Below are 16,015 nucleotides of genomic sequence, written 5' to 3'. Positions count from 1 at the left end.
GGCCAACAAATTATAGAATTGGTGCCTGACGCACCGGGTTATGCTGGCTGCTTCTTACCTTCCAGGGGTACTCAATGTTATGGCAGATGCCCTAAGTTGCAGGTTTCATGACCAACAAGATCAGAACAGACCAAGCTCGGGTGATACTTATCGCACCAGCTGTGGCCCAGGCAGACATGGTACCCTTACCTCCACAGGATGACAATCGCAGATCTGTATGTCTTCCCACTTCAGTGCAATCTCCTATCCCTGAATCACAGGAAGAACCTCCACCCAGAACCCCACAAACTCCACCTCCACGCCTGGCTCCGCCATGGCTTCAAGATGCCGAAAACACCTGTTCAGAAAGAGTGAAGGAAATACTGATCAACAGTAGGAGACAATCCACCAGGAAAATGTACCTATATAAATGGAAGAGATTCTCCTATTGGTTCAAAAGATCTCACACTACATCCCCAGAATCCACCTCCCTCCTCCTTCTATTGGACTATCTGTTATACCTTAAGCAATCTGGCCTCGCTCTCAGTACTGTCGGTACATGCAGCTGCCATAGCAGCTTTCCATTGTGCCGAGGATTGTGCTTCCTTCCTCGCCAATCCGATAACCAAGAGATTCCTTAAGGGCCTACAGAACACCTTTCCACCCATCCGCCCACCAGTCCCTATCTGGGCTCTGAATCACGTCCTTAAGAGCTTGACATATTCACTCTTTGAGCCTCTAGCGACTTGCTCTTGGTCCTATCTATCAATGGAAGTCTCCTTTCTGGTTGCAATAACCTCCAGCAGGAGAGTAAGTGAACTTCCTGTGCTGATGGCCAAACCTCCATACACTGTGTTCACCAAAGACAGAGTTACACTTCGACCCCACCCGAAGTTTCTTCCCAAAGTACCTTTCCCCTTCCACGTCAATGAACCCATACACTTACCTGCCTTTTTTCCTAAACCACATTCTGATCCCGTGCACACAGCATTGCACACCCTCGACGTCCTCAGAGCACTTGAGTTTTATATTGATCGCACCACGGCTTGGCTTGCATCCCCTAGACTGTTTCTGTCCTATGCAGAACGATCCAAGGGACAAGCAGTCTCTTCACAGAGAATCTCGACGTGGATCTCCTCATGCATCCACACATGCTACACCCTTCATGATAAAGACTTACCTGGAGTTATCAAAGCATATTCCACCAGGGCGATGTCTTCCATTTCCACCTTCCTCAGCAACGTCTCTCTCTAGGACATTTGTAATGCCGCCACTTGGTCATCAGACCATACATTTTCACAGCATTATTCTCTCTCCTCTTCCATTGCATCATCTATGGTGGTGGGACAGGCAGTAGTGTCCTCAGTAACAAAGACAGGGCTCCAAACCCACCTTCACGGGCCGACAACTGCTGTGTAGTCACCTAAAATGGAGCACCTACAGGGACACCACTTGAAGGAGGAGGAATTACTCACCTTGTGCAGTGACGGTGGTTCTTCGAGATGTGTGTTCCTGTGGGTGCTCCACTACCCTCCCTCCTTCCCCTGCTTTGGAGCCCCATGTGCTAACAGCATGGGCAGAGAAGGAATGAAGGGGCTGTACCGCGCGCACGCCTAACAGACACCAATGACACAAGGGGGCACCACTGCACGTGCGCGGCATGTTGGAAACTGCTGGAAAAATCTCCAGTTGCCAGCACGAGGACGCACCAGCACCCAGAGTGGAGTACCCACAGGGACACACATCTCGAAGAACCACTGTTACTGCACAAGGTGAGCAATTCCTTCTTCCACTGAAAGTATTCCTTATTTACTGTAGTGTAAGTTGGGTGAACCAAACTCTTTTCCAAAAAATCCATTGTGTGTATATCCTTACATGATTCTTGTAAATCTTTTTCACAGAAAGCTTTTTTTCAAAAAGAAATAATAGAAGTGAGCAGCCACTATTTTAAGATTACTGACGATTCATGTCTGTTCTGCAAAAACTTACCTTCACGCTTAACATTATTGATGAGTGTTAGACTTTATTGTGTCCTACAAAGTTATGCTGACAGAGCTATGGCAACTAGGAGAGCGAGTGTGTGTGTGTGTGTGTGTGGGTGGGGGGGGGGGAAATAAGCCCCATAAGTCAACATGGCTATCCTGGTGAAACTCCCGCTATAAACATAAGGATGCTGATAAGAGTACTTTGGTTAGCATAGCTAATGTTCAGGGAAGTGGTACTACTATGCCAACAGTACTCCTCCTTCTGTCAACATACAATGTGTCTGCTCTTTAAGAGGAACGGGCTTTGAAGGGTAGACTTTTCCCAAGCCTTTGCAGGAACTTAGTCATTGACCTCATGAATTAAAATATTTTAGATGGGCCTTTCTCTACTAGTTTGCCATAGGCCTTCTACCTTCATTTCACACAAAAATGTATCTTAATATGTCCCTGATTTAGCTAGGCACATAAGAATGTGTATTTTCATTATTAGAGAACCCCATATGTCAGTGGAATTGACAAATACTCACCTCTTTTCCATTTCACTCCAATTTATATTGGATCAAATCCTAGTCCCACTGGTTTTCATGTTCAAAATATTATACAGATATAATCTTATTCTTCCAAATGCAGTAGTTCACTATGTGGCACCCCTATTTTACAGATGAGAAATTAAGGCAGAGTGTTTAATTGACTTGCACAAGTCAACCCCAAGTTGATATGACTAGAGAAATAAGCACTTTGGAAATTGTGATTCCCTGTCTTCTGCCTAAATCCCTAGACTACACCTGTTTCTGTAGCAATTCAGCGGTTCCTTAGGCCTTAAGCAGTTAAGTACATAGTTTTTTTTAAAAAAAAATTTGCTTAGTAATTAAATCCATTGACATTCAGAACCAGAATAATGGCATTTACATTCCTGCTGGATCAAATTGTGGACAGATTAAGGGAATTTTTAACACTTCTGGAAGACATTAGTCTGAATCATAAGGTTGCCTTCATTTTCTTAATTGTTTGAATTAAGCATGGTATAGTATTTTTGGAAATGTATTTGCCCCCTATCCAATGTGACTTTGCACAGAAATACCATTTGACTGTGAAAATGTTTAAGGCCCTACAAATAACGGTATCACTGAGCCATAAGGGGGAGATGGGATAGGAGCTGAGTCACAGTTGGCGTTCACACTGAAGATCAGTCAAGAGTCAGAGTGAGGAGCCACACCAAAAGTCAATGTAAGAGTCAGTAGCCAAGAAGTAAGCTAGAACTAGAATCAGAAGTCACTCCAAGGGTCAAGCAGGAATCAGTCACTGGAATTAGGGCAGTGAACCAGGAATAAGGATCAGAAACATGAGCAAAGAGTAGAACCTGGGCAAAGAGGCAGGAACATGGTTTTAGCGACTCTGGTGAGCAGCAGGCCTTGCAATTAGTTGCTCAGACAAGGTGAGAGACAGGAACAGGAAGCTTTATGCCTGGCCATGTCCAATGACAATCTGTTGCTTAGTCACCTGACCTAGCTGAATCAGTATATGTAGTTTTTGACAGTGGGGTGTTAGCATAGGGGCTAGAATTAATGCTGCTGAACATGTTCCTGCACCCTCCCGTTTGAAGTGATTTCCATTATATAGTTTACACTTTGCTTCAGTGGCTCTCAGCATCCCTGCTGTGCAAATTGTCCCAGCACCCAGAGTGTTAGCTGCTGTTCCCTCATCTGACCTTGCAGTGCAGTGTCACAGAGAGTAAGGCTGTTGCTTGGCAACCCCATGCTTAGGTTTGAGTCCTGTGACACCCAATGGGGCTACCATGTAAGCACAGATTGAACCTCCCTGGTCTGGTACCCCTGGGACCTGAGCAGTCCTGAACCAGGGTGTTTGCTGGATCCAGGGAGGTGAATGCTTCCCTGCTAGCCACTGGACCACTCCTTCACTCTTCTCCAGGGTGGTGCGGCTCCCAAGGCGGGGTCTTCCCTGCCCTACTGCCAGCCCCTTGGGGCCGGGTTCTCCAGGGTTCAGTGTCTCTGGCCACCAACAGTCCTGTTGCTGCTGGAGCTTCCCAGGGTTCCTGGCCAGGGATGGGGCTCCCTTGTTGCCATTGCTGGCCCAGCTCCCACTAAGGGTTCCCGGGTGGAGCTGGGGCTTTCTGGCTGCTGGCAGGCCTGCTGCCACAGGGGTTCCCCGACTGCCGCCAGCCCCACAGCCACTGGAGGGTTCTCTGGTCACTGCCAGCTCCGGCCCAGCTCTGCTGCCGCCAGGGTTCCCAGCCAGGACTGGGGCTCCCAAGCTCCTGCCAATCTCACTGCTGCTGGGGGTTCCCAGCTAGGTATCCTCGACCGCTACTGACCCCACAGCTGTTGGGGGTTCCTAGCCAGGGCTGAGGTTTCCCAGATGCTACCAGGGCTCAGTGTGCTGGGGCTCCACAGGGTTGGAACCCCTAGCCGGGGCTTCTCAGCCCCTGCAGACTCCTGGCTGACTTTTCACTATCAACCTCCAGGGTTCTTTGGTCCAGCAACATCTGTGGTCCTGCCGGACTGTGTATGTTGTCAGATCAGAGTGTCTCGGATTTGGGGAGTTAAACCTATTTTTATTACACCATACAATATTTCCTTATTTTTAATAGTTAGTTATACTAGGAGCTTTAGTAAATCAAAATCACGGAGGCAAATACCTTTAATTAAATGAGCCCTCATTTCTTTTCAGAAACAAGAAGTTTTTCTTCAGCCACTGGAGAAGCCCAATTAAGGGGAAAGAATAATTTCTGTGACATGAGTTTGTGACAAAAGAATGTCATTAATATAATTATCTCCTGCAGAAGTGAGTGTGTTCCCCCATCTTTCTGAACTACTTTCATGCTGATATGAAGCATAGTTTCAGGGAAGGCTTGTGTATAGTACACCTGCTAGAATTTAAGAAATATTCTGCTAGGAACTTTTGTTCTGAGTGATGTGAATTTGCAGTTTGAAGATTTATATAAAAAGCTTTGAAGCTCCTTTGTTTCCCATTCTTGGATGTTCTCCTGAAGTTTGAGTGGGAATGCAGTGGGTATAGGTTAGTAAGAAACTCACACTACTGGCTTGGTTGTGTGTGTGTGGGAGCGGGATTGTTGAAGTGGAAAATTGATACATACTGTGTGATTCTTGCTAATTAACAAGTTTGGTCTGTACATATTCAGAGATGTTATATCATTTTGTGTTTCCGACTCTTCCTTTTCTCTATCCCCATTTCTCTTTCTGATTTTCATTTATTCTTTTGCCATTCCTATTTTTCCCTTACCCTCATACCATTCCACTGGTGGGTGCCTCTTTATCTCTCCTTTTCCTCTTTGCTCATTCTTCCTCCCCTTCCTATCTCCTTATTTTTCACACATATGCTGTACATAACTTTGCATCTATGCTACTATGAAGTCTGCTTATATGTGTGTATGTAGGGCAGCTGGGACAACTACATTTACTTTGGAATCAATGAAGTGTATGATTTTTACGTACCTGCAAAGAAGTCTTGCAGATGTATTTGGAAAGCTCTCGTTCTTGGTTTATTGACTCAACTTCCAAGAGAGCCCGAATATCTCAAAAAGAGTTGAAAAATCCAGCTGTCTCCTGAGATTAATGCTGTCACTTTTACTGTCTCAAGTTAAGACATAGTGGATTGATTATGAAGGTTTTTTTAAAAATTATCTATAGTAAATAATAGTACCATAATTAGAAGAATAAGATGAGGTGGAATTCTGGCACAAGTATGACCTTATGATATCTTTGTTTACATTTGAAATAATCTGTAACATGATCATAAATAAGCTACAAACGTGGGTAAAATGTTTCAGATGATACAAAATTATATTAATGTAAATGACAATATCTGATTTTGCCTTATGCTGTAGATGTAAATGCTAGAGATGTATTGCATATATGATTTTTTGCCTTTTTGGTATAGTAAGCTTTCTCTTTAATTCCTGTGAGTTTACATGATATGTAGCCCAGAAAATATTTAACTTTGTTAAAATGTTTAATTCAGTCAGTAGACTGACATCAGACTTAGAAATCTTTCCTCAGTAATTGTTGTCATCGAGAATATTGTGTGTATTAGATCAAAATAGTTTTAGAGCTGTTGGAAAAGCCTGCATGATCATAGTTCTTCAAGACTTTCTTTCAAGACTTCAAGAAGTTAGAGTGCTGTCTAGTTTTCTAGGTCTTAAGCCTTGTGTACTCTTTCAAAGATAGGGGGTAGCAAAAGAGGTGACCACTTCATTGCACATAACACGAAATTTCTATAGTGATTTTCTATCACAAAGGTTTCCAAAATATGCTCTGAAAATGTCAGATCACATACTTTTGGTTCTCTCTCATTGCTCACAGCTGCTTCTACAGGCATCCATCTTCAAAAAGGATTAAACGATTCATACATGAAAGTCAAATATATGTCAGTACTTTTTGTTGTTTTCCATATCAGGGATTGGTGTAGCTGCTCCAGTGATGTTGCATGACTGTGAATGAGTGAGTAGGTGACACATGCAATCCTGTATGGGAGAGGATGTGGATACCTCTACCTATATAAGAAAGTGCAGACCATCTCCGCTAATGCTGGGCTATAGGACTAAGAGGGCAACCAAATGCCCTCTGTTAGGAACATCAGAAGAAGACATCTTCCTGCTCTGCCACCACAAATTTCTAACATCTCTCTCCCTTAGGGTACGTCTAGACTGCAGCGCTACTTCGGGATACTGGAAGTACCCTGAAATAGCAATGCCATGTCTTTAAACGCTCCCGCCATTTCCTGAAATAGCAGGCACTCTATTCAGGCTTCCCTGTAACCCTCTTAAGGAATTTGTCAGAATAGTACCTTATTTTGAAATTTGGCACTGTCTACACAGCACCAAATTTCAAAATAAGCTCTTTCAACTTACTTGGAATAAGGTATGTAGTTTGTGCTACACATAATTGCAAATTATGTAGCTTATTCCCACAGAAGGCTGCTGTCTAGACACACCCTTAGAGGTTAATGGTTACATTGGCTATGTCAAATTCAACTGTGTTTATTTACAGGGTTACCCTACAGGGAAAGGGTTATCACATCATAACCAGAGGGATATGAGATTTGATTGTGTTACAGATGTTTTTGAACTTTTAAATTGTGTAGATTTTGTTTCATGGACATAAACATCTCCATTTGGGAGTTCAGGTGTTTCAGTTAAATTAACGTTTTGATATGTTTCAAAAGGGCTGAGATTTGGGGGGACTTTTATTTCTAACTGGGAATCTCCTTGGGAGGATGGAATTCTTTCTTTTTCCCATCAGTAACTCTATATCTCTTATTCCAGCCTTAAGGAGTAACCAGTTAATGTGTTGCATATGTTGTTACATCATTTTGTCAGATTTTTACAATAAAATAAATTTGTTCTAGTATGCATGTATGCAAACATCCCGTACCTATGGTTAGCACACAAATACTCTGCAAGACTGTGTATGTGTTTTCCTAATGCATATATAATACATATAATTGAGACACACCTTTTAGGATCCAGGGATAAGTCAGTGGTGGCTGAGTTATAGAAACAATTTAAGCTTTTTGCTTTTAGAATGTACACAATTGTGACAAATGGCAAATGGTTTGGTTTTGTGTTTTAAGTCACTGTTGAGGATACTGCAAAATAATTTTATTCCCTTCTCCCTACCCAGCATATAATACAGTATTCTGATTGGGCAGGCTGAGGGGGGAAAAGAATTCCTAACAAATCTGCCTCTGTTTAAAAAACAAAACAAAACCCAAACCAAAGCTCACTTACCAGAAAAATATGAAGCTAGTTAATATATTGAATGAAAGTAATAAATATTCAATGAGGTCACACATCTACCTGTATTTGAAAAAAATGGATGAAGGTGGGGTTAAAGAAGTTCAAGCCTCACTGGTTCAGCCCTAAGTGAATGTGGGAGTTCTGAGGCATAACTTGCAATTAGACCTAAGTAATGTTTATCTTCATGCTTTTAAGCTATTTTCTGAATCATGGCATTTTCACAGGAATGCCTCCAAAATATGGAGCTCGTTGTCAAGTCAGTGATGATGATGATAAAAATAGAAGTAAATTCAATTCCATCAGTTCCAGAGCCTGCCTGGCATCTGACTTCCAGCCTGAGAGAACAAAAAGAATTAACTCTTCCATGAAGTTGCATAAAACTTTTTCATATGCTCTTAAAATCAATTTTCCTCATTCATCCCCCCCATATTGTTCTTGTCAACTTGTTTAATGCACAAATTCAGAAATACATCCTCCTTTGAGAAATGCATAACTTTCTACTGTGGGAGGGATTGGTCATAGATGATGATAACAGTGTTAGGAAGTATTTATAACATAAAATAAACTCTGTTCAGTTCAAATGATAGTCATTTTTGGGGGGGAGGGGAAGGAACCCAACACAAGCATATGGTAGGCCTGCCCTGTACATAGGAGTCTTCTAAAGCCATTTGTTTCACCATGCTGGAGAAAAGCATTTGCTTCCTATCGAGATGCTTTTTAATATCAATGAGGTCAAGCTTTATGTCCTTCACCTATTGTGAGGCTGCCAGGTAAGATAAATCAATGTTTATGGCAGAGATCTGTTTTACAGTGTGGGGGAAAAAGGGTATGTGATTAATTACTGGTGCAAATTACAATTTAAGATGGAATTGTTTATTATTCAACTGTTTGGTTTTGTCACAGCTGCCCCAGATCTTGAAATCCTGTTCCAGGAGACAGAGATATAAGCAACTGACATGTGCTCTCTCTCTCTCTCTCTCTCTCTCTCTCTCTCCCCCTCCCTCCCCCCCCCCCCCTCCGGCTTGCTAGAAACACTAGTGAAAAACTTTCCTGAGGCTGCCTCACCTGTCATACCCTCTACTGGTGCTCTGTGACTAGGGCACATAAAACTTGGGGAGCAGCCAACCCCAGGCGTTCTGTAGCCCCAGCAATCCAGCTCTACTGCCATGGTAAATGTTGCTAAAATACTAAACCATTAAACTCAATTGTACTATGCACGTATAAAGTGCAATTTTCAAATTAGAATTTTGGTTAAATAAAAGCCAGTTTTGAAGAAAGCACTTACCCTCTTGCCCATTCCTGAAACTGATGTGTATTTTGATACCATATATCAAGTACAGTATGTGTACACAGCTGTTTCAACTACAGAACTGTTTAAAGGGAAGGGAAGCTGCAAGAATTTTGAGGGATATCTATTCTTTAATTTTTTCCCTTCATATTTAAAAAGGACTTCCCTATCTTTGTTCACAATTCCAAATGAATATTAACCTTCTGGAAAGAGACTAAGCCTGAAAAATTTTAACCTGAATCAGGGTGGATTGATTTAAATCAAGGTGATTAAAATAATTGATTTTAAATCATAATTTGTCACCAAAAATTGATTTAAATCAAGTTTCCCACTGATTCTACTTCACATATTTCTTCAAACAATAGTGCAAATCTGATCACTAAAACATATTAATTTACAGCTCAATACAGCATTTTACATCTTCTAATGTGTAATTTTTAAAGATAACTTGATTTTTATTAATTTAGGAAATAGTGCATAGTACTCATTACCTGTGTCAAGCTGCAGATACAGCAGCAGTACATGAGGAATGGTAAGAACTAAATCATACACACAAACACAATAGCACTTATATTTGATTCACGTTTGCAATTGAAGCAGTCTTCTGAGTTGCTGGCTGATGGCTGTCCTTAAAACTTTCTTTAAAATGTTCAGACTTCATTAACTCTGACAAGTCTAAATGTGCACTAAATGTACAGTGTCTTAAAACTCATACAACTAGCTTTCATCTTCCCCACTTCCACTGTCACTCCCACTACTTCTGAGAGTGCTTGGAGTGCACTTAATTTTGGAGTAAGCCCCACTGAAAACAAGCATTGGGTGGGATTCTTTTGGGAAAGCTGAGTAATACTGAAGTAAAACAGAATAGGCATCACCATTATGGCCTGTGACCATGATGTTTCAAAATAAGAGATATGTGTTATGTAATCTAAAATAAGAAATGACATTCTTGTAACTGGCAACTCTAGATTTCTCTTACTGCAGCTTTCTGTACCGTATACTTGCGTGATGGATTCTAAACCTAGTTAACTTAAAGAAGACATAAGGATGGGCTAAAGTAAACTTTTTCCCTAGAAACATCCAACGTAGCAAACAACTTGGGAATTTAGACAGAGAAAGTCTTGAAGACTGATGCATTGCAAAGTTGATCCAAGTTGTTCTTCAGACATATCCACATCATTTTCCCTCAATAAGTAGTTTTTCTAACGTTTCATTCTTGCAGGTAGGCCCTGCATCATCTTCTTGCTCTAACTCTTGACATATTCACCTTTTTTACCTAGGGAACAAATTATGCCAACATCCTGTGCTATCTTTCCTATTTGGAATAATTTGCATAGCACCATACATTTACATGGCATCGCACAGAGATGGATATACTGCCTGCCCTGAGGAGCTTCCATTATATGAGAGAACCATAAACCAAGTATTATTTGTAACCCTAACCATACAGTACCTTATTTCAGTAGCCAGTCCTATACAGGCAGTCCCCGGGTTACGCGGATCCGACTTATGTCGGATCCGTACTTACGAACGGGGCTTTTCTCACCCTGGAGGACGCGGGCGGCGGGATCGCCCAGACGTGCTGCGGTCTCGCCCGTGTCCTCCGGGGCGAGAAAAGCTGCTCCGCGTCTCCCTGGTCTGCTGGGGGGGAGGACTCCCCCCCAGCAGACCAGGGAGACGCGGAGCAAAGCCGCGGAGGATCCGGGCAGAGGGACCGCAGCGCGTCTGGGTGGTCCCGCCGCCCGGGTCCTCCGCGGCTTTGCTCCGTGTCTCCCTGGTCTGCCTGGGGCAGAGCAGCTGGGGTGCTGCCAGGTTGGTCCAGTAGCGCTCTACCACAGGCGTCCTGGGAAAAGCCTGGTCTGCTGGGGGAGGGGGCGCACTAGCTGTGCCCCCCCCACCAGCAGACCATGGAGACGCGGGCAGCGGGACCAGGCTTTTCTTGGGACGCCTGTGGTAGAGCAGCTGGGGTGCTGCCGGTTGGTCCCGCAGCGCCGCTCTCGGCGCTACTGGACCAACCCAGCAGCACCCCAGCTGCTCTGCCCCAGGCATCCAGATTTAGCCGCTGTTGAAACTGATCAGCGGCTGATTCCAGGAAGCCCGGGGCAGAGCAACTCTGCCTCGGGCTTCCTGTAGTCAGCTGCTGGTCAGTTTCAGCAGCGGCTGAATCTGGATGCCAGTTCCGACTTACATACAGGTTCAACATAAGAACAAACCTACAGTCCCTATCTTGTATGTAACCCGGGGACTGCCTGTACTTAGCTTTATTAGTAGGAACATAGGAGTTGCCCCACAGGAACAGACCTGTGGTCTCTGGTCCAATAGCGTATCTTCAGCAATGGCCAGCACCATATGCTTCAGTGGAAGGTGCAAGAAATCTCACTGAAGGCAGATATAGGACAATCTGCTTCCCACTGTTGATCTCCTGTTACTCCTTGTAGTTGAAGATTCATTTGAGGCTTGAGGTTTAGTATCCATTCCCAAATTTGCAAGCATGAACTATCTTAACTCTGAATAATCTTTTACATATAAACATTCAATTCTTTGTGGAATTTTGCTAAACTCTTGCCTCAGTGGCTTCCTATCATAGTGAGATCTACAGCTTCATTATGCACTTTGTGTGAAACTATTTCCTTTCATGGGTTGTGAATTTGCAAGCATTTAATTTCATATCTCCTTGTTCTTGTGTTATGTGACAGGGGGAATAGAAGCTCCTGCTCTGCCTTTTCTATACTATTGAATTATTTTACATATTTTTATCATGTTCTCTCTTGTCTCTTTTCTAAGATAAACAATTCCAGTCTTTTCAATATCTTCATATGAGTTTTTCCTCATATTTTTTGCCCTTTTCTGGATGCCCTCAAATACCGCAATATTCTTTTTGAAATGGTATGACCAGTACTGCACATAGTATCCTAGATAATATTGCATCATTGATTTGTATGCTCCTGTAGTGGGTTGAAGTGGCTGTCCCCTGACCAGGAGTGAGAGCCGCCCCTCCCTGAGCCTTGGTGGGCCACAGCTGGTGCTAATGAAGCACCTAACAATCAATCAGGAGGAGGGGCCAAAGAAATAAAAGGCCTGCCAAGGAGGCCAGAAAGGCCCTGGTGGTGGAAGGAGCCAGAAGTGTCCACTCTGCACTTGCTAAAGGAGCAAGACACAGCGGAGGCTGGGAAATGGCCCGGGCCGTTGGGCTCGCTGTTCCCAGACGATCCGGATGGACTCCCTGCCTGGCCTAGCTACCAATGCGCTGGAGCCCCAAAGACTCGCCTGGAACCCAGGCTACAGCCTCAGGGGAATTTGGAAGTAGCCCAGGGAAAGCTGACTATTGGTTATCTGAGAGAGCTCGGGCAGCATTGCGAAATGGATCCCTGCTGACCCAGTAGCAGACTGCTCTGCTGCTACCAGGGCCCTGGGCAGAGACGCAGTGGTGTGGTTGGGCCTGTGCCCCCCTGCCACCCTACTTTCGGGTGGCAGACTCTCCCCTTGGTTGTGCCTGAGTTGCAGCCAAAACCCACTGCTGCCACAGCCTGAACAGGGGCCTGTCTTTAGACAGCTATTTAAGCCTGCTGCCACGTCCTGAGAAAGGGATTGCTTTTAAACTGCTGTTTGCCTGCTGCCACGCCCTGAACCAGGATTCAGCTCCAAACTGTTTATTTTTGCTGCCCACCCTGAACTGAGGACCATGAACTGCTTATTTTCGCTGCCTGCCCCAAACAGAGGCCGGGCCCATAGACAGTTCAATGCCCAGCCTCAGTTCAGGGCAGGCAGTACAAAAAACAGTTTATTTGCCACTCACCCTAGACTTCAGCCGGGCTCTAGATGCTGGGTTGCCGCCCACGCGATGGGAGGACTTATGCTCACTCACAGCCTCCACAAATTCCCCAAATGACAGCAGAAAATGTAATGGGTAGGAGTGGACATTCACTGACCATGAGGGGGAGCCACCCCCCCCCCCAAGAGCAACCCACTTACAGCTCCATATTATTTTTCATCCCTTGCCATATGCCTTCTAACATAAGTTTGCTATTTTTATTCACAACTGCACATTAAGTAGAACTTTTCGTTGAACTGGCAACAATAGTGCCCAGTTTATTTTCTTGAGTTAATACCGTTAACTACGAACCTCATAAGGTATATGAATAGCTTAATTTTCTTTCTCCAAAGAGAATTACTTTGCATTTATGGACATTGAGCATTTACTATTGAGTTACCCAGTTGTAAAGTTTGTTTGGGTCTCTCTGAAGTTCCTCAGAGTCCTTGCTGATCATGGCAAATTTAAATAACTTTGTACTCTCTTCAGATTTTGCTTTCTTGTTACTTACCTCCCCCTTTCCAATACTGTCTTACCATATATTTTAGAAATATGCATTTGTCTATCTGTCCATCTGAGAGTCCATTTGTTCAAGAGCTCCTTCTAAATGGTAAGAGATCAGACCACTGAATTTGGTATGCAACTTTTTCTTATAACTTAAAGCAAGGTCAGGATTTGATTGTTCTGGGATAGTGGGATGTGCCTGGGATTCCATTTTCTCATAAAGTGGAAAGGGAGGGGTCTGGCAGCATGACCATGGGCCAGCAAGGGGCCAGAGATGAGGACTGGGACAACTATAACCCCATTGGGCCAGCAAAGATCAGAGATGGAGAAAGGGACATCTTATCTTCTATATATTTTGGAGCAGGCCTGGCCAAGCCACTGGATCCAGCCTGTGGATGTAGCAGGGAGTCTCAGGCAGACTCCCCTGCTTGCCCCACCTCTGAATGCAGTTCAGAAAAGCGGCTGCTGGGCCATTTGTGTTGAAGAACAGGCAGTGTGAGAAGCATTACTCCCCTCAAGCTCTTATTCACAGAGCACATGGCCCCTACAGCCAGTGTGGGAGCGGGGCAGGCTGCTACCTGAGAAACATGCTAGACTGCTGGCTAGGAGTCTCACAGGTATATCTCCCAGACAGAGCCCACCTCTGGCACCCCAGTCCCTCCCTTCTCCCAGGGCTTGGCTCAACCTCCCCACTCCTACTCCCCTACCCCATATAACTCAAACCATCTGTACCCCTCCTGAGCCAGTACCACCTCCTAGACCCTGCACCCCAAACCCTGCCTCAGATCACAGTCGAAACCCCCACACTGCCTCCTGCAACCCAGTCCCCTGCTCTAGGTCACAACACAAACCCCTGAACCCCAAGCCTGTGCTGCAGGTCACAACTTCCTCCTTCACCCAGACTCCCTCCTAGACATCACAGGCCCTCCTGCACCCAAATCCCTAACTCCAGGGGTGGGCAAGATCGCCTCCGTGGGCCAGTTTTGGCCCGCCAAGCTGGTTGGTCCCGTAACCACCCTGCTGCTTCCCCACCCCAAGGCCAATTGAGACCTGGGGACAAGGGAGCATGTAAAGTCTCCTCCCATTCAAAATTGCTAGGGGGCAGGAGGAATAGACTTCACATGCTGCCTCCACACCCAGGCCAATCAGGGTCCGTGGGTGGGGAATCATAGGAAGCCCCTGGCCCCCTCTCCCTCCTTCTGCCTGAGGCTTAGCCCCTTCTGGGGAGGCCCGCGATCACTTCAGAAATTGAAGAGGCACCCCCCCTTCAGAAATTATCTCCTACCCCTGTTTTAGAGAGTTTGTCTATTCTTGTGTGTGTCTGTTCCCTAGCCAGGGGACATGCATCCCTTCCTCTGTTGTGCCTGCTGCAGCTGTAGTGGCCATGGACAAGTGCTTCTCACCTGGTGCCGAGCTGCTGCAGAGAGAGAGGCCTGGGGTTGCCCTCTCAGGGCAGCCTGCGTTCTGAACCCTTCAGCCCCAACCCCATCCCAGAACAATGATTTAAATGAAGAAAAACAAAACTTATTTGAGGCAAGGACCCAAGCAACACCAGATAAATCTTCTAATTAACAGATGTATTAAAGACTAGGCCTAGTGTAGAACCTTGAGGCAGCCTGCTGTTAGCCTTTTGTTATGATTACTAGGGAACAGTGCCCCCTGCTCAGTGCACTCACCAGCCTCCCAGTTGCGGGAGTGTAGGCAACCCCCCCCCCCCCGGGCTTTCTTCCCCAACCACCAGGGAAGCCTGGGCTGTGGCTGTACCAGCTCGGGTCCCTTCTCCTCCTTTCCTCCTCTGACAGCCTGGACCCCTTCTCCTGTAAGCCTCCCATCTTCTGGCCGCGGCGTGCACTAGGCCTGGCTCTAACCCCAGCGGCCTGGAAGGTGCAGGGGTGCCTGCCCATCCATGTGGTACGCAGCAAGGCAGTGGTAATGTCGTGTGAACATGGCGCTGTGGGGCACTGCAGTCTGCTGAAGTGGGGAAAGCAGCAAAGGGGGGTGAGGAGGTGCTGTCCTGGCCTCTCCATCATGTGGTCCTGCCCAAAGAGCCCAGGGCCGCCCATCCACCTGCTGGGAGTGCACGGGAAGGAGCAGACAGGTCAGTGCTGTGGCTTCCCCAGATGGCTTGGGGGAGCTCTGGTAGCTGTGGTAAGTGCAATCAATGGGGAAGGGGTGAGTCTCCACAGGAGCAGTCAGACTCCAGACAGGCAGTCACTGTGCTGCGGCTTCCCAAGAGCCCTGTGGTAGGGGAATACCTAAGAACCCACTGCTGGCACATAAGCCAGGCTGAGAGCTCCACTCCTAGCTCCTGTCCCCAGGCTGCTGTCCCAAGTACTGTACCTCCCCACCCTCCACCTTTAAACCAAGTCCCTTCTCCCCTTTCTCCCCCACCTTGGGCTGTCACAGCTGCAATGTGGGCATCTGCTATGTGGGATTCTGCTGGCTACTTCTCTTGACATTGAAAGTCCTGTGGGGTGGGGTTGGAGGAAGGGGAGCAGGGACTTGGTTTAAGATAGCAATTCTAATTGGCCAAGGGAAGCAGTGAGGTTGGGCTTGAGCAGGGGGAGGAGGGAGAGGGAGAGGGAGAGGGAGGAGGCAGGCAGGACACAGAGTGAGGTCACTCTGTTGTCCCGCAGGAAAAACTTTTAAAAATGTATATAGAGAAAATTGAC

At 45.6% G+C, this 16,015-nt stretch overlaps 1 protein-coding gene across 2 annotated transcripts in view; it reads left to right on the top strand.

Moving 5' to 3' along the window:
• The window catches only part of COG5 (component of oligomeric golgi complex 5), a 347,964-nt gene that overhangs the window by 131,588 nt on the left and 200,361 nt on the right, over positions 1-16,015 (top strand). The window lies entirely within an intron of this gene.

The sequence above is a fragment of the Pelodiscus sinensis genome, chromosome 1, assembly GCF_052426305.1.
Source record: "Pelodiscus sinensis isolate ZL-2025 chromosome 1, ASM5242630v1, whole genome shotgun sequence".
Taxonomy (NCBI): domain Eukaryota; kingdom Metazoa; phylum Chordata; order Testudines; family Trionychidae; genus Pelodiscus; species Pelodiscus sinensis.
The sequence above is the reverse complement of the archived record's forward strand: the minus strand, read 5'-3'. Positions and strand labels throughout refer to the sequence as shown.